We start from the raw sequence: 21,091 nt of genomic DNA on the forward strand, positions 1-21,091 counted from the left end.
TGGATAAAGAAGATGTGGTTTATGTATACAATGGAATAATACTCAGCCATTAGAAACGACAAATACCCACCATTTGCTTCGACGTGGATGGAACTGGAGGGTATTATGCTGAGTGAAATCAGTCAATCAAAGAAGGACAAACATATTATCTCATTCATTTGAGGAATATAAAAAATAGTGAAAGGGAATAAAGGGGAAGGGAGAAAAAATGAGTGGGAAATATCAGAAAGGGAGACGGAACATGAGAGACTCCTAACTCTGGGAAACGAACTAAGAGTGGTGGAAGGGGAGGTGGGCAGGGGGTGGGGGTGACTGGGTGACGGGCACTGAGGTGGGCACTTGACGGGATGAGCACTGGGTGTTATTCTATATGTTGGCAAATTGAACACCAATAAAAAATAAATTTATAAAAAAAAATGAAACCAAGAGTCAGAGCCTGACTGACTGAGCCACTCAGATGCCCTGGAATGCATTTTTGCAAAGAGTAACTATTACCATCTTTATTAAAAAGTGATCATGTGTTCTGTAGTCATTTATTCACTCAAATTTTCCTCAAATACAGCTACGTATGCTATTCAGATGATAGAAATTTTGGCCAAATCAAAGGAGATGACTTCATCAGGCTTTTAATCTATGGGAAGAGAGAAGTTAACAAATTCATACGTAAAATAATGTCAGGAAGTGCTAAGCGTGATAAAGAATGATAAAATAGGTATAGTAACTAGAAAGTGTTGGGGCTACCAGATATAAGGACTTCCAAGTAGGCTGTTTTCTCTATATACATATCAAGCTAATCTAAAATTTCCAAATATTGGCATCTGAATGGCTTTTGTCTTCAGAAGTAGAGCAAAAATCTTTTGTTGATTCCTAATTTTCAGTCTTGGATTTAGAAAGTATGAAAACATACATACACTACTTAATATAATACTTGTTAGATATTGCTCCTACTCTTATAATTTCAAACCTATCTTAAAGTGGTGGAGACAGGTGAATAGGCTCTTTTGGTCACTTCTATTTCTGTACTCGTAGGACATAGACACATTCTATATATATGAATGGGAATTCAGAGAGTAAGGGAGAGATATTACACTACAGATCCTATAAATCCTAAAATATTCCTGGAGTTAAAAGTATTATAGATGTTAGAATTTATGATTCTCATGAAAACTTTTAAAAAGAGAGGGGAATATAAAAATGTAATATAAGTGACTACTTAGGAGAACTAATTACTAAATTGGTTTCTCTGTGTTAGTACACTCTCGGAAGAGACAATATCCCTTAGATTATTCATATCTAAATCACAAACACAGAGACTCTCGTAATATCCGACATTATGAGAGGGTGTGCCATTGTTATTAAGACATATGCCCAGGAGACGCCTGGGTGGCTCAGTGGTTGAGCTTCTGCCTTTGGCTCAGGTCATGATCCTGGGTCCTGGGATTGAGTCCCATATGGGGTTCCCCGCAGGGAGTCTGCTTTTCCCCCTGGCTGTGAATCTGCATCTCTCTTTCTCTGTCTCCCATGAATAAATTAATTAAAAAATAAAATCTTAATAAAGATACATGCCCTGTCCTCAAGGAGCCTGTATTATAGTAGAACAAATAAAACAAATACAGAAATAATAATGTAAAGTTCATATCTCCAGGCCACCAGCACAGGAGTAGTGTTAAAATGAAGTTAGGACTGTAGAAGCTCCAGGTAATCAAAGGGGCAACAATGGTTTATTTCCCGGTTGTCTTCTACAGTCTTGTTTTACTCCTGGTTGCCCCGGCACCTCTCAGAGAATGAGGTGTTGCTGGAATAGTTCACAACCTGCTGTTCAACTGCTAATTCCCCCTGTGCATCAGTGAAATTGGGCACCGGGAATAGGATGCTGCTCCCTGCTTGCTCTTCCCTTGCCTTGGGCAGGAAATTGTACGCAAGGAACTTGTGCAGAGTGCAGAGCAAGTAGGCAAGTTTTTGTGTTACTAGAAAAAACTAGGGAGTTTCATTGCAAGGCTGCTCTTTCCTCTGAGACAGCTGCTGTGCTCCACAAAGCCATTACCATAATTCACAGCTGGCTACTGGCTACCATCATGCTTTGACTTTTCGTTGCAAGAGCCCCCTGACAAATGGTGTTTTTTACTGCTTGAAAATAGCTTATTTCCTTCTCTCTGTATAGCTTTAGGAAGTTCTGGGCTGTAGATTCCAAACTTACCTCTAATTCTTGAGAAATTATCAACGCTATTGGCTCTTCAATTACTGACCATGACCAACTGAAAATTCTCTCTTCCCCTTTTCTAGAAGTCTCTTAGAACTATATCCATTAAAAACACAGATTACTCTTTCTGAGTCTCTCCTCTCCCTGGGGCAACTTCCATTTATAATCAAGCAGTCTCTTTCCCCAGGGCTATCAGTAGATTTATTGTAAGAATTTTGGAAAGGACAGAATTGATCTGAAATACAATTGGGAGATACCCTTCTGCCAGATCCCTATGGCAGAACTCAGTGCCCAATTGGATGTGAGTCATAGAAGATTGGAAGGAGTTAGGGCAGGCTGCTGGATCCTGGTAGAGACCAGTAGTAGAAGACAAATGATAGAGATTCAAGAGGATGGGGAGCTAGTGAGTCAACAGGCTTTAGTAACCCCTAAGATTATGTTTTCAAACACATGATGTCTGTCCAGCTTGAAAAGGGCAGAGTAGTAGAGAGACATTTGAACAGGACATGTCTGGAAAGGAGCAATGTATAGACACGAAAGAAAGATGACCATGGCCTGGATCAGTCCTATCCATGTGTGCCACCCTAGACCTGTGCCAAAACTTTCACTCAAGTGATAACAATCAAGAGTCCAGGCCAGAAGTGCCTTCTTATGTTGATGTAATACTGTTATTTGAATATAGGTCCATGAGCCTTTGCTCTTGAAGAGTTGAAACAGCAGGTAGAACACAAATGACAAGTGGGAGCTAGAACTGAGGGATATATGATCTGAGAAAGAGACAGCGAAGTTTAACATTTCAGAGATGGAGCAGCTCTGGATTGTTGAAAGACTGCCCAGGGGAAGGGCAGCGGCCTGGGTGGCTTAGTCAGTTAAGCATCTGCCTTTGGCTCAAGTCATGATCTCAGGGTCTTGGGATCGAGCCCCGTGTTGGGCTCCCTGCTCAGAAGGGAGTCTGCTTCTCCTCTGCCCTCCCCTTGCTCATGCTCTCTCTCTCAAATAAATAAAATAAAAATCTTAAAAAAAAAAAAAAAAAAAAAAAAAAAGACTGGCCTGGAAGTAAAGGACATTGGAAATGTAGGACATCAAGAAATTGTGTGCCTAATGAATTGATTGGGTAGGGCTTTCTCATGGGGGTTTGTATTAAACAAAAAGAAATAGCCAAGGATTATAAATAAAGCAGGTGATTGAAAATCTGTCTTATAATGGTAACTAGGGTAAAGGGAGTGCAGTAAACTAGGGTGAAGATAAAAAGGGTATGATATCCTACCCCAGCCCTGTCTATAGAACTGTCCACAGTGATGGAAATGCTTTATGTTTACACTAATCAAATAATAGCCAGCAGCCACGTGTGATATTGAGCACTTGAATAGGACTAGTTTAACTGAAGAACTGGATTTTTAATGCTATTTAATTTAATTTTAATTAAGTTTAATTTACATAACTGCATTAGGCTAATGGCTATCACTGGACATTGCGATTTGGAAGAACAGTGGACTAAAAACCATAAGGGCAACGTACTGTATTGCTGATCTTACCACCAAACTGGAGCACAGAATACCAGTGAACCCACAGCGTCTTCCACTTGGCTTTCCAGGCATCTGACTATCTCCCCTACTCCTTTAAGGGTACAATAGCGTGGAGACCAAAGAGTAAGTCATTTTTAGGGAGCAGAGAGTGATATATTGTGGATAATTATAGCTCTTGTTAACTAGGTACAGTTGATAAATATGTGCTTTTGTAATCTTTATTGTGCTATTTTTTCCCACCACAATGTCTTTTAAGCTTCTCTTTCTACAACAGAAATTTCCGAAATTTGGTCCATGAAAATGGGGTGTGGGGGGAGTCCCAGGATCCTTTTAGGGAGATCAAGACCATTTCCAAAATAGACTTTGACACTACTTGCCTTTCTTCACCGTGCTAATGTTTGCAATGATGTTACAAAAGATTTTAAATAAAATGATAGACACACTTGGCACCAATCAAAGCATTGGCACCAAACTATACAAGTAATTACTATCTTTTTCACTGCCAACACTTGAAGTGAGACAGAGAGAACAAATTTTACATAGGAATATCTTTAATAAAGCAGTAAGATTATTATTTTCATTAAATCATGACTCCTCCTTACTCAACTTTTAAACATCCTATGTGGCAAAAAGGGAAGTACATATAGAGCAATTATCCTAGATGCTGAAATACAATGGTTATCCCAGAAGCATTGTGTAGTTGTTTGAGTTTTGAGATAAACCAGCCATATTTTTTTATGAAAATGCATTTAAAAGAATAAATGAGGGATCCCTGGGTGGCACAGTGGTTTAGCTCCTGTCTTTGGCCCAGGGCGCGATCCTGGAGACCTGGGATCGAATCCCACGTCGGGCTCCCGGTGCATGGAGCCTGCTTCTCCCTCTGCCTGTGTCTCTGCCTCTCTCTCTCTCTCTCTCTGTGACTATCATAAATAAATAAAATTTAAAAAAAAAGAATAAATGAAAATTATTCAGAATTGGATATTTTCTGACCTTCTCTGGAAAATGAGCAAAGTGAACTTATCATTTCAAGGAAAAAATGGATAGTATATGCTACCAATGATAAATTTGAAATTTGACATGACAGTTGGAATTCTGAAAAATTTTTATTTGCTACTGTAGGCTTCACCATTTCTCAGCACTTAAAAGACAGTTCTGATAATGAATGGGATGTTTTTATGTTGTATAATGAAAGGTGTCAGAAACTGAACGTTCTGCATAAGTCTATGAATGAAGATTTTTCACATGACCAGTGCACAGTGGTTCATGTAAAATAGCAAAGGGCAAGACAGGCCAGTGTCTTTTAATAAAACAATGAGAATAATCCATTGGTATGGTTTCAGATTGAACCTTACAACTAACCTGTAAGAGTTTACCACATGTTGAGTGTTAGTATATAATATCAAAGAATGATAGTCTCAATTATCTGATAAGGCTATTAAAATTATCTTCCCTTGTACAATATATACATTTGTGATGTAGGAATTTATTTATTTATTTATTTATTTATTTATTTATTTATTTATTGATGTAGGAATTTCTTTACATACTTTAATCAAAACACTCTGCAATAGATTTAATGCAGAGCAGATTTGAGAAGCCAGCTATAATATTCTTTTAAGTCATATGTGAGATTTGCAAAATTGTAAAACAATGATATTCTGACTTTTTTGGAAAAATGTGGCTATTTCCTATAGACAAATATTTTATGTGAACAGGTAATGGGTTTTTATGGTTATTTGTAAATCAAATTAAAATACTTTATAAATTTCTTTTTCAAAGTATAGTATGAAAATAGAGTTAAAACTCAGTTAAACAGCAGCTCTTTGGAATCTTCATGTACTTTTAAGAACATAAAGAACATGAGATAAAGTTTGAAAACTGCTGGTCTAAAAAAATCTGATTGATTATTCCAGAACCTGATTCAAACTTCAGTCTTAAGAAACATTTTCTATAGCTCCCTAGCCTCTCACTCCCTCCCTGTTTCTATGTTTGTATAGAATTTATATAATACATGCATATAAGACATGCCTTTGCACATGTGTATTTTGTGTGCGTGAGAGACAAAGACAAATAAACTCATACACAGGTATAATCAAGCAATGGCTTTTCATATAAAGTGCAGACAATGGTACATCTATGGACAAAGACAAAGGATCAAGTGGGTAGGGAAAATAAAAATTAAAAGAAAAATGCAGGACAACAAAGCAAGAATACCTGCTTGGTTTTAAAAATACTGTTTGTGAAAAAGAACCAAAATAAAATAATTAATCTTAGAAAGCAGTGACTGTGTTTCTCTGTCTATATTGAGAGAGGTTAGAAGTGAGAAAGATTTAGTATTGGTGAAATGACAACTAAGAACAATGAGAGAAATCATGTTAATGACCTTATCCTTTCAAAACAAAAAACAAAAATCCAAAAAACAGAAACTCCACCACCTACTAAAAGAAAAAGATGGGAGGGGAACTTGGAATCATGGCCACACAACCACCCTGGCTAGGAAACCAATAGAGATGAAATAAAATATTTATAGCATGATGGAGGGAGTATGGCCATGGTGAGTAAGTTCGGATGTTTGCTAGAACCTCCCTGACCTTTCTCTGACTTTCTCTTGCAGAACAGGGCAGAGAAAGCTACTGAGAGTCAAAGTCAAGTTAAGAACCAACAGAAACAAAGCCATGGAAAAGGGAGCCATGGAGAAGGGAGCCACAGAAAAGGGCAGGCGTGGGACTCTGCTATGAAGAAATTTTAAAGAGAGGTTGGTTTGTTGGCTTTATTTGGCTGTACTTTTGTGTTTTGTTTTGTTTCCATTTGGCTATACATTAGGCATAAAGCAAATTACCTGAATAACTCTGGCAAATAATAGGTGTGTATTATAATTTTTGAGGTCTAGCTAATGTCTAATTTAGTTAAGACTAATGAACAACTTTACTAATTATTATTCTAATTATAATGCTTTTATGAGGATAAGGAGTACTCAGGGTAAAACAAACCCTCTGCCTTAGTTCTAAGAAAACGATATTTGAGGCTGGCATGTTGTGGGATCTCTTTCAGTAGCAATCATCCTGATGTGCCAATTGGTGAGGGTTTAGCAGTTCATGCAAGTAAGATATAGTCTGTATAGCAGTTATAAACTGGATCTCATAAATTAAGTATCATGTTCTTTTTGCTTCTTTGGAAAATTAACCAGTGTTCGACCTTAGTCCTGTGACCCAAAAAGGAGTTAACAAACTGGTTTGTGTACTTCCGGCAATAGAGACTTTTGGTTCCTTTTCCGGTTAGCTCTTCTATCCTCCAGTGAGCTTTCCTTGATTTCCCAAGTCTAGCTAGATGCCTTTCTCCTGGACTCACATAACACACTATGTCAACCTCCCTCTTGGAATATATCATATCTATATCTATATCATCTGTATCTATATCTATATCACCTATATCTATCAATATCTATATCTATATCTATATCTATATCTATATCTATCTATCTATCTAAAACTCATTCACTTGTTTGCATCTCTCAGACAAAAAAATTCCTAAAGGGGAAGATATGTATTTTATGTATAATATCATTCTCAGAGCCAGACAAGCACCAAGGAAATGCTATATAATTTGTAAATATTTTTGATCAACTTGAACACACACACACAAAAAAAGAAAGTATGAAAACAAGTCACAATGGCTTTAAGCCTAAGGTGGTCTTTCCAAGCTAAATAAAGGGCAAGGTAACATACAGGAAAGGGCTTCAGCACTTACATTTGCACATGCAAACCCTGTAGCTCTTTAGTGTGGCTGCAGGAGGTTCTGAATGAAGTATTACACAGACAACTAGCACATCCATGCTCCTTTATGATGTAAGCATCTGGGGTCACATGTTTTCTTACATACACTCACAATTTTTGCTGAAATATTTGAAGTATTTTATGTCACCTTCATCGTATTGGGGACCTTCTACTAGTCAGAGAATCTGTAAGACCATAGTGAATTGTCATGCACTTCTCTGGATATGTATTTAAATTAGAAAAAATATTCACCAAATTCTATCTTTAAAATGTTCAGATATTTATTGTATTTTTATTTTTTTAAAGATTTATTTATTTTAGAGAGAGAGAGAGAGCATGAGCGGGAGGGGCAGAAGGAGAAGGAGAGAGGATCTCAAGCAGACTCCTGAGTGCAGAGCCTGATGCAAGGCTCAATCTCATGACCCTGAGATCATGACCTGAGCTGAAACTAAGAGTGGGTCACTTAACTGACTCTGCCACCCAGGGGTCCCTAAGGTATGTACAGATAATTTTAAATGATGCTTTTGAATATGCATTACATGCAGTTAGCTCATCACTCAAAGGTTGTAGAAGAATATGCATAATAGAAGAAGTCTTCTTCCTTTTCACATTGCCCAGGCACTTAACTCAATACACTCAAGGCAAATACTGATGGAGATTTTTATAGATCATTTGTAAAATGGGAAATTAAGTTAGGTAGAATATATTTTTAAAGTAAGTTCTCACCTGACCCTTCATTTTGGCTTACTTTCTCTTGTTATTGGATCCTGTAATATCAGATCATTTTTCTTACAATACATATCACATCCACAACTTAGTATATAGTATCTGTCTTTTCTGCTGGATGGTAGTTTTCATAAAGGAAGGGGAAAATGTGTGCATCTTATTTCCAGGTGTACTCTTACCCTTACACTGCCTTTCAAAAGTCTGATAGGTACTGAAGTCTGGGTGAATGAATGGGAAATGAATAAGTGTGGGTTAATCTATGTAACCAATCAAAAAAATAGAAAGAGAGAGAAAACCAGAACTAGGTCTTTCAAAAAGAGAGAATAAAATTCAAGGAACTGTTTACATAGAGTTGCTGGTGAATCATGGTGAGATAAGGAGGCAAACCAAAGATTAATAACATATGTTGAAAGCATGATTAGTCTGGGAGCAGATGGCACAGAGGGAAGAGGTAGTGATACCAGATGCAAAAATTGGAGAGTAAGAGGAGTAAAAAGTAAGGGGAGCTAGAATAATGGCCATCAGTGGTTGGGGCACAGAGGGAGGGGCTGTTCTGCATGGGCTAAGGAGATGCAGCCACTGCTAAGGATGTTGCCACAATGTCTAACCATCCTGTAGGAAAGGAAAAAAGACTCCCATTTCTTACTCTTGCTTCCCTGTTTTCACCTTTGCCTAAACCTGCAGAGAAGCCAGTTGGCAAGAGAAGCTAGGTGGCAGAAAAATGGTGTAACCTGTGATGAAGAACAGAGTGAGGGTGAAGAAAAGCACAGAAAAAGGATTAGTGAAGTAACAAATACCCAGTGCAATTGACCCTATAAATACCTGGTGGACTGATTTCCAGCAGAGCGAGCCTGTGGCCAGTGGGACACATACTAATTCAATAGATGAATTCAGTATAGATGTCTTCTCTGGCATTATTCATTTTAGGAGAACAAGGATATGTCTTTCAAATATGTCTCTTTCAAAATGAAAGTGTTACAGACACTAAATCTATGAATACTACAAGAGGGCCCAGTGTATGAGAAAACATACTGAGTAATTAATAAAGTTACATACAATAGAGAATCATGGTGAGAGTAATCATTTCTCACATGTAGAGTGTGTAAGGCTGCTAGAAACATGAGGAATAGACTAGCAAAAGTATTTTGATACTTATGTGGGAAACATTTATAGCTTCTGGGATGTAAAAATGTGTGATCATAAAAGATCCTGTGTTTTTTCTGACATCAACTTTATGGTCCAAGTAATAGATTTCAGCCATCAGAGAAAACATTCCAGACCCTTTTTTTCATTGTTTCATTATTAAAGAGCTGGAAAGAAAATGAGAAAAACAGTTTGTCAGTTACATAAACATGGAGTGTTTTTAACAAATATTCTCTGATTTTAGAATAAAGAAAATATTATTAATGGCAAGAAATATGTGGCCCAAATATTGGTAAAGATAAAAAAAATGCACCTGTGTGTCTGTATTGTTGATGTAATGTAGCAAAGGAAAGAAGCAAAGGACACAGGTGGTGACTTATTTTTGTCTCTTGGTAAAATCTCCTATGAAAAACAAAGCAAGGCAAGAAAAGTAAAGTATTTGACTTATACTACCCAGGTCATCAAGCAGTGTACTTTAACATTTCTAGGCACCTGATACAAGTTCACTGAGTAAATGATTAATTGGAAATACAAAATATTACAGGTGGAAAATATATGAGGTTCATAACATAAAATGTTGTCATTGTGCAGAAAAATTGAAACCCAGAAAGAATAGAAAGAAACATAGTCAAGTTTATAGAGTCATGACAGATAATGAATGGCGTTCCTGGTTTTGTGTTTTCGTTTTTGTTTTTAACTCTAGCAGTAGCAGGTAAGGCTACTGAATTTATAGTCAGTCAGCCTTGGGATCAATTCAGAACTCTGCTACTTCTTGTGCAGAACTTCCACATTCAGGGGTGCCTGGGTGGCTCAGTTGGTTAAGCGTCTATCTTTGACTCAGATCATGATCTTGAGGTCTTGGGATTGAGCCCTGCATCAGGCTCTCTGCTCAACGGGGAGTCGGCTTCACCCTCTCCCTCCGCCCCTCCCCCTGCTCATGTCTCTGTCTCTCTCTCTCTCTGTCAAATAAATAAATAAAATCTTTTTTTAAAAAAAGAAAACCTCCACATGCAGTTCTTTATTTTTTTATTTTTTTAATTGATTTATGATAGTCACAGAGAGAGAGAGAGAGAGAGAGAGAGATGCAGAGACATAGGCAGAGGGAGAAGCAGGCTCCATGCACCGGGAGCCCGACGTGGGATTCGATCCCGGGTCTCCAGGATTGCGCCCTGGGCCAAAGGCAGGCGCCAAACCACTGCACCACCCAGGGATCCCAGTTAAGTTCTTTCTGCCTCAGTGTTCGCATCTGTACATAGGGATAAACATTATGGAACTTTAGATGTTTAGAAGGATGGAATGAGCTAATGCATCTAAAGGATTGGGCAGAGTGCATAGCAAGGAACAATGCAGATGAAATCTTTTTCATGTTTTGCTGTACCACAGACTTTTCATCAAGGACTTATCATCCAAGCTTTTGAGTTGAAAAGATAGTCTAAATTTCTTTTTTTTCTTTTAGAGATTTTATTTATTTATTCATGAGAGATACAGAAAGAGAGAGGCAGAGACATAGGCAGAGGGAGAAGCAGGCTCCATGCAGGAAGCCTGATGTGGGACTCGATCCTGGGATTCCAGGATCATGTCTTGAGCCAAAGGCAGGTGCTCAACTACTGAGCCACCCAGGTGTCCCGATAGTCTAAATTTCTAAGGTGATCTCTAGGGAGCAGGAAGACAGCACTCAAGTTTCCTGTGATATGTTCTTCAGGACCCACTTGAGTATCTTCCCACTATCATTGTGGGTTTTTTTTTTAACATTTATTTATTTATTCATGAGAGACACAGAGAGAGAGGCAGAGACATAGGCAGAGGGATAAGCAGACTCCCTGCAGGGAGCCGGATGTAGGACTTGATCCCAGGGCTCCAGAATCATGACCTGAGCCAAAGGCAAATGCTCAACCACTGAGCCACCCAAGTGTCCATCATTGTGGTTTTCTTGTCCAAACCAACAGTCTAGATTTATTATTTCCTGATTACATCTTTTCATATATATTATATACATACATATATATGAAAAGATATATATATGCTTTTATTTATTTATTTGAGACAGGGAGAGAGAGCACAAGCAGTGGGGAGAGGGAGAGAGGGAGAAGCAGACTCCTCACTGAGCAAGGAGCCTGATGAGGGGCTCTATGATCCCCAAGACCCCACGATCATGACCTGAGCCAAAGGGAGACACCTAACCGATGAACCACCCAGGTGCCTCTCCTGATTACCTCTATTATCTAAAGCAAACAGGTTACTCAGCAGCAAACTGAACACTGAGATCTTTAGTCCATTTGGACAAAGAACTTTGTAATTAGCCCTTACTTACAGATGTGGATATAGGGAGCGTGCAGTGAGGAAAACACTTCTGGCTGTATGGTTTTTACAGAGGGGCATGGGTATGAGTGACGGTGTCACATTGATTAACACAAAATTAGCAAGAAAAGGCAGTAAGTATCCACTGAGATGCCTTGTACACACCTGGTGCCCATAAATTTCTGTTTTTAATGAACTAGGTTAAAAGATATGGAGTTGGAATATGTTCCAGGCATGGTTTTTCTGAAGGACATAGGAAACATATCAAGGACTTTGCAAATGCTTAGCATTCAATCAAATACATAGATCATATGTATCAATCATATATATATATGTATGTGTGTATATATATACATGTGTATTGTATATACACACATTATATATGTGTATTGTGTGTTTATATATATATAGTGTCAGTAGCTAGAATCAAAGCTTTGATAGGAAAGATGTGGGTACATGAGACTAAGGATGGGTATATTGAGGTAGAGGCAGTTGAAATATACTAACTCCGAGATTCCCTCAAGCTCTCTATGCCTGTGGACTTACTCTGTTCTGCCTTTTTAGAGAAAAATGGGCACCCTTGTTCAAAGACATAACTGGTATTTGCCTTTCAGGGCAGTCTTGACCTATTCAGGATTATTCCTCAACTACTCTCCTTGCCACCATACCAATAATTTTGTCAAATCTGAGCATGACTCGAGACGGGAAGAGCTCATTATGTGAAGAGAAGAGAGGACTTTTTTGCCAAAGGAGCTATCAAACCTAGCTAATATAACCTGCCTAATACATGCCAAAATCAATTGGAGACTATGTCTGTGAGTGGAGACTAAAGACCCTGAACCAGAAGGGACAAAAATATAATTGTGGAAATAAGAGAGTTTTCAATTTGAGGCACTAGTTGCATGCCTTAGAAATTAACACCTTGACCCAGGCCTTTGGAGATGATAGTAATGTGCTTCTTGGATGATTCTTAGAAACTTGCAAAACTCAATGGCTCACCTTCAGTGAGTTAGCAGAATAGCTATGGGAGAGTGTGCAAGAATGGGTCTAGAGTCTCAGAAAAGAGCAAGTGCTAGAATGAATCCGCTATGGAAAATTGGAAGAGACTCCAGTTGCAAATGCCAAAGCAATAAAGGATGTGCTGGTGAACACCAGCATTCCTAATTACCTCAATAATGGCTGTCCTCTGTATGACATGATTGACAGTTGACAATTCCATCACTCAGTGAGGATGAGAGAATTCCAGAGTAGCCAAACTCAGGGAGCAGCACTTAATCATCAAAAGCAATGTGGGTGTAATGACCAGAAGGGACATCTCAGTCAAATGGCAGCCTTGAGACATCTTACAGCTGGGTCATCCTTGGAGATGACTCCTAAAACATGATGTACTCAGAGTGTCTGTTTTATATACGTAGCCTTGGTGGTGCAATTCATGTTTAAGAGCTCTTGATGGGACGACACTAGGTCACAGTAGGAGGTCAGTCTTCTTCTGACACTGTTATGGACTGAATGTTTGTGTCCTCCCAGAATTCACAAGCTGAAGCCCTATGCCCCATGGTGATGGTATTTAGAGATGAGGCATTTGGGATCTAATTAGGGTTAGTTAGCTAGATGAGATCATAGATTAGATCTCATAGGGTAGATTAGAGCCCTCATGATGGGATTACTGCTTTTGTAAGAGGAAACCCTAAAGAGGCTCACTCCCTTGGTCTCTGTTTCTCCCTGTAAGGACACAGTGAGATGGGGGACATCTACAAGGCAAAAGAAGAGGCTCAGATGAACTTACCTTTCTGGCATCTTGATCTTGGACTTGCCAGCTCCCAGACTGAGATATAAATGACTCTTATTTCATCCAAGTCCATGGTATTTTGTTATTGCCTGTTTTATTTATAGTCCTCTGCTTTCCTCACATCCTTCCATGCTCTCCGTGAGAGTACTCAGGCAAGAATCTCTGTCTCAGGTTCTGCTACTGGGGAACCCAACATAGTATAGTAATGTTTACTTACATATTTACTGAGTATATACCAGTGCCAGGCACGTCCACACAAGATATGCAACAGTGAATAAGACAAGCACTTTAGTGGCTTCATAGGGCTCAGAGGCTAGTGATCTCATTAGCATTATTTACTAAGCATTTTATTAATGAGATCTGATAGGGATTTCTAAGAATACTTTTATTCATTTCATAATGTCTTTTAAAGTTTTTATTAGCTTCTGGATATATTGTGTTTTGATCAGAGAATATGCCAAATAGTATCTTATTTACAGAAAATGTACCAAGGGCTTAATAAATTTGATACATATTCCAGAAATATTCAAAGATCAAGTATCTTACTTGACTTCTCAACCTATTCTTGTCTTATACTTTTCTGGTGTTATTCCATAGGTGCCATATTTTCTGGTTTCTCATTGATATTTTTAAATGGGTTTTGTTTATAAAAGTATTTCCTCTGGTTTCTTTATTAAATTATCTCTTCAATCATCCTCTTTGCTATTTTTAAAGTTATTTTTTTGTACTTGTTTTTGCAGTAATCAGTCCCCATATTCTTTGTTTCTCTCTCTCTCTCTCTCTCTCTCTCTCACTCTCCCTCCCTCGCTCTGCTCCTGCCCCATCCTTATTTGAGGAGATCTGTTCCCCATCTCAGTGTTTGCCAGCAATCATGGACTGCCAGTTTCCCTATTCTTTCCATATTCCTCTTGGGTACTGTTGAGGACCTGAGTACACATGTCCGGTACAACCATAAGGTACATCGTGATGTATGATTCCAGGCTTATTCTTGGCACTTAGAGTTGGTGTATTTCTGCCTTAAGAAATGGTCTCATTTTACTCTCTGCTGTCTTCTTATGCATCAAACTTAAAGAATTAATCTTTATGTGAAAACATACAATTTCTAGTGTGCAGAGCTACATCTTGGCCTTTTCCCGTCTTACTTAATTTTACATCCCAGGGCTCTACCCTCCCACCTGGGTTTCAATTTGCCACCACTTATATCTCCTCTTCCCATAGTTGCCCCTATGTTGTTCCCATAGTTATCTGTCAGCCACAGCCTCTGCCTGGAAGAGGAGCTATGCAGGTGGACATTACTGTATTCTGATCACATTAAGAAGGAATATTAACACTGGTTAAGATTGCTTTCACCTAATACTTTTGTTAGTGATCCAGCATCTAATTTTGGAAACAAAATTTCAGGAGGCAGAATCATCAGACACCTTGGGCAAAGAAACATTTAAAACCACAACCAGCTATTTACATTTTGAGATTTTTTTAAATAATAAATTTATTTTTTATTGGTGTTCAATTTGCCAACATACAGAATAACACCCAGTGCTCATCCCGTCAAGTGTCCCCCTCAGTGCCTGTCACCCATTCACACCCACCCCCCGCCCTCCTCCCCTTCCACCACCCCTAGTTCATTTCCCAGAGTTAGGAGTCTTCATGTTCTGTCTCCTTTTCTGATATTTCCTACCCATTTCTTCTCCCTTCCCTTCTCTTCCCTTTCACTATTATTTATATTCCCCAAATGAATGAGACCATATAATATTTAAATGCATGTTAACTTCAGCTACATTTTTCCAAAGGACAGATGCATTCACACTCAACAGATACCCTGAGAGCGCTTCTTGAGAATATGATCACTCTCTCCATGCCTCAGTGAAAATCCATCCAATGTGTCTTTCAAGCCTTCCATTTTATAGAACTATTGTGGAGACTTTGCAAATGGAGACTTTGGAGGAGTCCAACAATATATAACTCTATAGCAAAATGCAGATACCGTGAAATACTGCACAGGGTTGAGTTGCATCTGTCATTATAAAATATTCAGATGAGAACACCTAAATAGGAAGAATAAGCCAGCATGGCATGGAAAAAAAACAACTTCTAACAGAGTTTCTAAAATAATTAATATGTAAAACAATTTTAATACATTCTTCTCAAGTTAATTGGCAGCACAATTGACTATTCTTGTATGAAAGATGTAACCACAGGAGTTAAAAATAATTCAACTGCATTTTTAAAATATTTATTTCCACCTATCGTGTTGCCCAATCTCTTTTATTTGCCTGACATTGCCTATGGAAGAAACAGTTGGCACAATTATACACATTAATAGTTCCCAAATATGTTTTATAGCTTAGAAGAATAATCTGAACAAGGTGTATATGATGGAAAAGTTATTTGCACAATTTAAATGGAAGAGCTAAAGAAAAAAACACTAGAAATATATAAAATTTTGTGCACCTGTGAAAATGTGTTACTTTGATCATTTAAATTTGCCAAAATTCTACTGTTTTGAGCTAATATGTAAGTAATTTATTAAATAAACTGGTTATGAATGCACTCATATTCCAAGGTGGGCATGTGGGTGGAAGTATGAGCCTGAAGATACACCCTCTATTATAAAACACACACACATGTACGTATTATTTTCCTGCAATGACTGTCAATTTAGTAGAAAAGCTGGGACCCTCATTCACTCTTCTCTGAGAGTAAAGGAATTCCTACACAGTTCTTTTATATTTGTGCAAGTAGGGCCCCAACTGGTTGGCCAGCCATATGTATGTAGACGTGTTCTACTTGTACTGTGTATAATAAAGCAGGGTGAAGTAAAACATGGCGCTTTCACATAGGGTAATTTGAAAAGAGTTTAATAAAAGAAAAGGTGACAAGTGTGCTCAGGGTATAGTGACATCAAGCCGTGGTTCAGAATGTGAGGTGACGCCGAGGTCTGAAGAGAAAAGTGGGGAGAAGGGAATACATGGAACCCAGGAAGGCTTTTGTCAAGGGCTGTGAAACTTGCGGACACAGTCAGCTGTGCAGGAAATATGCTAAAGGAATATTCTCCCTCTAGTCCCCATCGTCTAAACCAGTGTGGGGGCACCCGGGTGGCTCAGCGGTTTAGCACCGCCTTCAGCCCAGGGCGTGATCCTGGAGACCTGGGATCCAGTGCCTTGTGGGGCTCCCTGCATGGAGCCTGCTTCCCCCTCTGCCTATGTCTCTGCCTCTCTCTCTCTCTGTGTCTTTCATTAATAAACAAATAAAATCTTAAAAAAAAATAAACTAGTGTGGAAAGCAGAGAATAAAGGAACGCATGGATGTAATCCACACAGGTGGGTCTTCTGTGCAGAGATCACTGCAAAAACTAGTGGACAGTTTGTCTGGTTTCATTAATTCAAACTCTTGCTCTGGTGACTGCTTCATCAGGCTCCATTCATCACCTCTCTCATCCCTACCTGCCGTACACCTTGCATTTTGTGGCTGCAGAATCAGCCTAGTAGAAAGGGACTGGGGAGCTCCATTTTAGCTTTACTTGGGCTATTCTTACAAAATGGAAAAGATTTTAAGGTATGTGTCATGTCAAAATCAAAAGGAGACTACTGAATTAATTTTATAATATGTAAGTGATGACTGGAGTAGTAAAACCTGTGTATTACAACCCTGAGTTTCAAGCCTGGAAACATGCATGTTGTCACGTAAATGAGAAATAGCTCATACCTCTACCAGAATCGGTATCACATAAGTCATTGATTTGGAGGCTGCAGTTCATAAAACAATAAATAAGTGAAAATCCTGGGTCACGAGCAAATTGAATCCAGTGGTTATATTATTGCAGAATTGGGTACACGGTGTGGTTTTCACACCGTTCCAACCATCAGTTCACTCGCTATAAATTACCTGGCATTCAGCTTATCAAAAGAGGAGCTAGCTGAACGTTACCTAGTGCTAGAGCCTGATGATGTGCCAGTGGAGTCTAAGTCACACTTTCTGTTCGTGTGCTGCTCTACCAAACAGCTCAGAAATGTCAAGAATGTTACTAAGCTGCCAGTGTGTCAAATGCATGGTGGAAAGTACATGGCAAAAAGCTTTCCCTTTTGTTTTCTTGGTTGCATTAGTGTATTCTGAGCTCTTTTATGGCTCCAGATGGGCAACATTTGAACAACTGCTTTCCTTTCATAGAAAACACTGTCATGCCCTTGAGGCAGGGAAAGTCCGATTGTTATAGCTCATACTGTTCTGCTACAGAATTATTAACCCAAACCTTTGAGTGGATTCACTCTAATAGTCACAGTCTTTGAGGTTTCTTGAATAAATCTTGATCTGAATTTGAGAATGGGTTACTTTTCCTTAAGTAATTCAAACCAAATAGAGCCCTCCCAACTTCTTGCTCTCCTATTCCCAAATATCCTGTAGCAAATAAAGATTGAGTTTGGTTATCAGGCAGCTATAAATAGGCAAATTCTCCCCTTTAGGGGGGTGTCTGACCTAAAGCAGAAAATATGCAAGTTTTTGGCACTGAAAGACAGCAAAGAGAATCAGGGGTGCAGGGTATGAAAGGCTAACGAGCTGGGAAGCTTTTCATTGTAGAAGCTCAATGAGCAAGAATGAGGACACCAGCTTTGTGCTGCTGGTTGTCCTACAACAGTTGTGTGATCTCAATTAAGGCTCCTAACCTTAAAGTGAGGATAATAGTACTGCTCCATTCGAGTTTTATTGCTTGATACCGAGCATCAAGGGAGATGATGATGTGACAGTAGGCAGTGGATGGAAAATAGGATCTATGAAAATGCAGCCTGATTAAAAGTAGAACAAAATTTGTGGTTTTTTTTGGAAAAACACGTGAGCATAAAAATACTACCAAAACACACAACATGATTTCTGATAAAGCCCTCTTATACCAAATAATCTAGGTATACAGAATCAACTCTTAGGAAAAGCAAAATATGATCAAGAGTAATCATCACTAGAAAGTTTTGGAATAGATCTTACTAAATTTTGCTCCATGAAATTCTTTAAGCAGAATACTTACAGGTGTTATGTTTTAGGAAGAAGTAAGGGAAGGGATGGGAAGGGAAAAACAAGACATGGAAAGTTATGGGATTCTATGGTCAAATAAAATAAATTTGGAAACTAAAATTAAACAGATAAGATTTTTCAGACTTTAACACCCTGATATTTACCTTCATCATATATAAGAGGGGCACATGGTATGCAGTGTTTCAAAAACATTTTTTTTAATTGAAGCTGCTGGAATATACTTTGAAAAAATTGATGTTGTAGAGAGGTTTACTTAAGCACTTCTGGAAAGCAGCCAAGTCCTGGAACAGTGGAGGTAGCAGGTTCCTTGATGCACAGAGAACATCAATCAAAACAAACAGAAAAAATAACAGTGACTAACTGAACTGTGTGTTCAGTAACTCACAGATTACAAAACATTTCCACATAATTATCTCTTTTGATTCTCAGTTCACTTTTGCAAATAGGTCCTGTAAACACACTGGCAGATAAAGAAGCAAATGGTGGTGGAGTTTCAGTGTCTAAGATCACAGAACTAGTGAGAGAATAGGAGTTTCAAATCTAAAGTGTCCAACTTCAAATCTACTGAGTTTCCACCATCACCTGCTGCTTTATTGTTTAGAAAGAATAAGAGAGACAGTGTAACACTTTGCAATAGTTCCTTAAAAACCCAAAATAAGGGATAGAGACTTTTCCTTCTATTAGATCCTAAAAACCACAGGGCAAAGTGGTTTTTAAAGGAAACCTCTCTAGGGTCTTTTAGATATCTGGACAGTTGATATGGGTGACATTTAATGGGATGAGGGACAATATGCCGTCCCACTGTGCTATGTGGGAAAGGGCTGAACCATTTTCGAATGCCCTGCTAAACTACTAGCTGAGCTTATCCTAAGCACAGTAGAAATATGGTCTAGCAGGACTTTATACGTGGTAATACTAAAAAGTTTGTACAAAAATTATGTGAAAAGCTAATATATAAGGTGTTATGATGGGATACCACTATGGAATAAAGACACTGTCTTAAATTGATCAACACTGAGCATTCTTCTGTATTAATTTTGGCATTGACAAATACATGCTGGGTTGAAACTGGTTTCAGAGAATTAGAGGGGCACCTGGAGTTCAGTGGGTTAAGCGGCCAACTCTTGTTTTCAGCTCTGGTTATGATCTCAGGGTTGGGAGATTGAGACCTCACCTGGCTCACATTCAGCATGGAGTCTGCTTGAGATTCTCTCTCTCTCCCTCTGCTCCTGCCCCCACCTCTCTCTCTCTCTCTCTCAAAATAAAATTTTAAAAAATACCTTTTTCAAAAAATTAGAAGTTATTATAAAAGAAATAAAACATCTGACAAGTGTGAAAAGGATATTGAGAAAAATTTAACAAGATTAGAGCCAAAAAATGAAATAGCAGAGATATCAAAGCTTTGATCACATTTCAGGAGTGACAAATGGTTAAAAATATTTCCTATGTTGCCATCCAATACACTTTTGAAACATAATAAGAAATCTGTGTTATGGGGATCCCTGGGTGGCTCAGCGGTTTTGCACCTGCCTTTGGCCCAGGGCGTGATCCTGGAGTCCCGGGATCGAGTCCCGCATCGGGCTCCCAGGATGGAGCCTATTTCTCCCTCTGCCTGTGTCTCTGCCTCTCTCTCTCTCTCTCTCTCTCTCTCTCTCTCATAAATAAATAAAAATAAATCTTAAAAAAAAAGAAATCTGTGTTATGAAAAGTTACATACTAATTTTTTTTTGGCTCTATTACCAAGTTAACAGTTTCTTTTCTATCTTCTGATATTGTCCTTGGAGGTCTCCTATACAGCTTTTCTAGAACCTATAGTACTAATGCTTCCTTTTTCTCATCCCTGTTGTCTTTCAAAGAATATTGTCATTAAGACCTGTCAGAGTACTAGAGATTGGTCATAGGCCTCAAGATGTAGGAGCTTTTAAGGTAGGAGAGATGGTTCTTATGATACCTAATTATTATATAGTGCTTTTGAAAAGATTTAGTTTAGGGACAGCTAATGTTCTTCTGACCAATTGTATCATTCTAGGGTCCATATATGATCAAGTATCAGAAGGTCTGATTCTGGTCACTTCTTAATTCTGTGTAATCTCTCTGTACTCAGTGTCTATATTAGTCAAATGAAAAGATTTGGATTAAATGGCTTCTAAGGTCATTTCCAATCCTGAAATTCTAAGATTTTCTTTTTTTTTTTTAAGATTTTATTTATTTATTCATGAGAGACACAGAGAGAGAAGAAGAGGGAGAAGCAGGCCCCCTGAGGGGAGTCTGATATGGGACTTGATCCCAGGACCCCGGGAACATACCCTGAGACAAAGGCAGATGCTCAACCACTGAGCCACCCAGGTGCCCCTACTGAAATCTCACTGTAATGAATATTTTACAGTAGGGTGCAAGCACCTGCTTATTTTGTGATGTTGACTATCCTTATACATGAACTTTGACAATAATATCTGGTCTTTGAATGGTATATCCTTTACATACACACTTGAACTCTGCAGGAAAATAGCACCTACAATCACTTGGTTTCCTATTAGATGATACATTCATTTTGCTTATTTTTCCTTCAGTCCACCAAGATGCATCATTACCAGATTATGTATGACTTTTA

General features: G+C 38.5%; 1 protein-coding gene across 5 annotated transcripts in view; it reads left to right on the forward strand.

The window, feature by feature from the left end:
• PRR16 (proline rich 16) overlaps nt 1-21,091 on the forward strand; it is a 532,382-nt gene that overhangs the window by 213,804 nt on the left and 297,487 nt on the right. For 4 of the 5 annotated variants that reach the window (XM_072840680.1, XM_072840682.1, XM_072840678.1 and 1 more), the window contains one exon: nt 6,341-6,481. The gene's annotated coding sequence lies outside the window, so the exon portion shown is untranslated. Of the gene's footprint in view, nt 1-6,340; nt 6,482-7,832; nt 7,995-21,091 lie in introns of those variants that run through there. The other variant, XM_072840679.1, reaches the window with a different exon arrangement.

Source organism: Canis lupus, chromosome 10 (assembly GCF_048164855.1).
Source record: "Canis lupus baileyi chromosome 10, mCanLup2.hap1, whole genome shotgun sequence".
NCBI classification, from domain to species: Eukaryota; Metazoa; Chordata; class Mammalia; order Carnivora; family Canidae; genus Canis; species Canis lupus.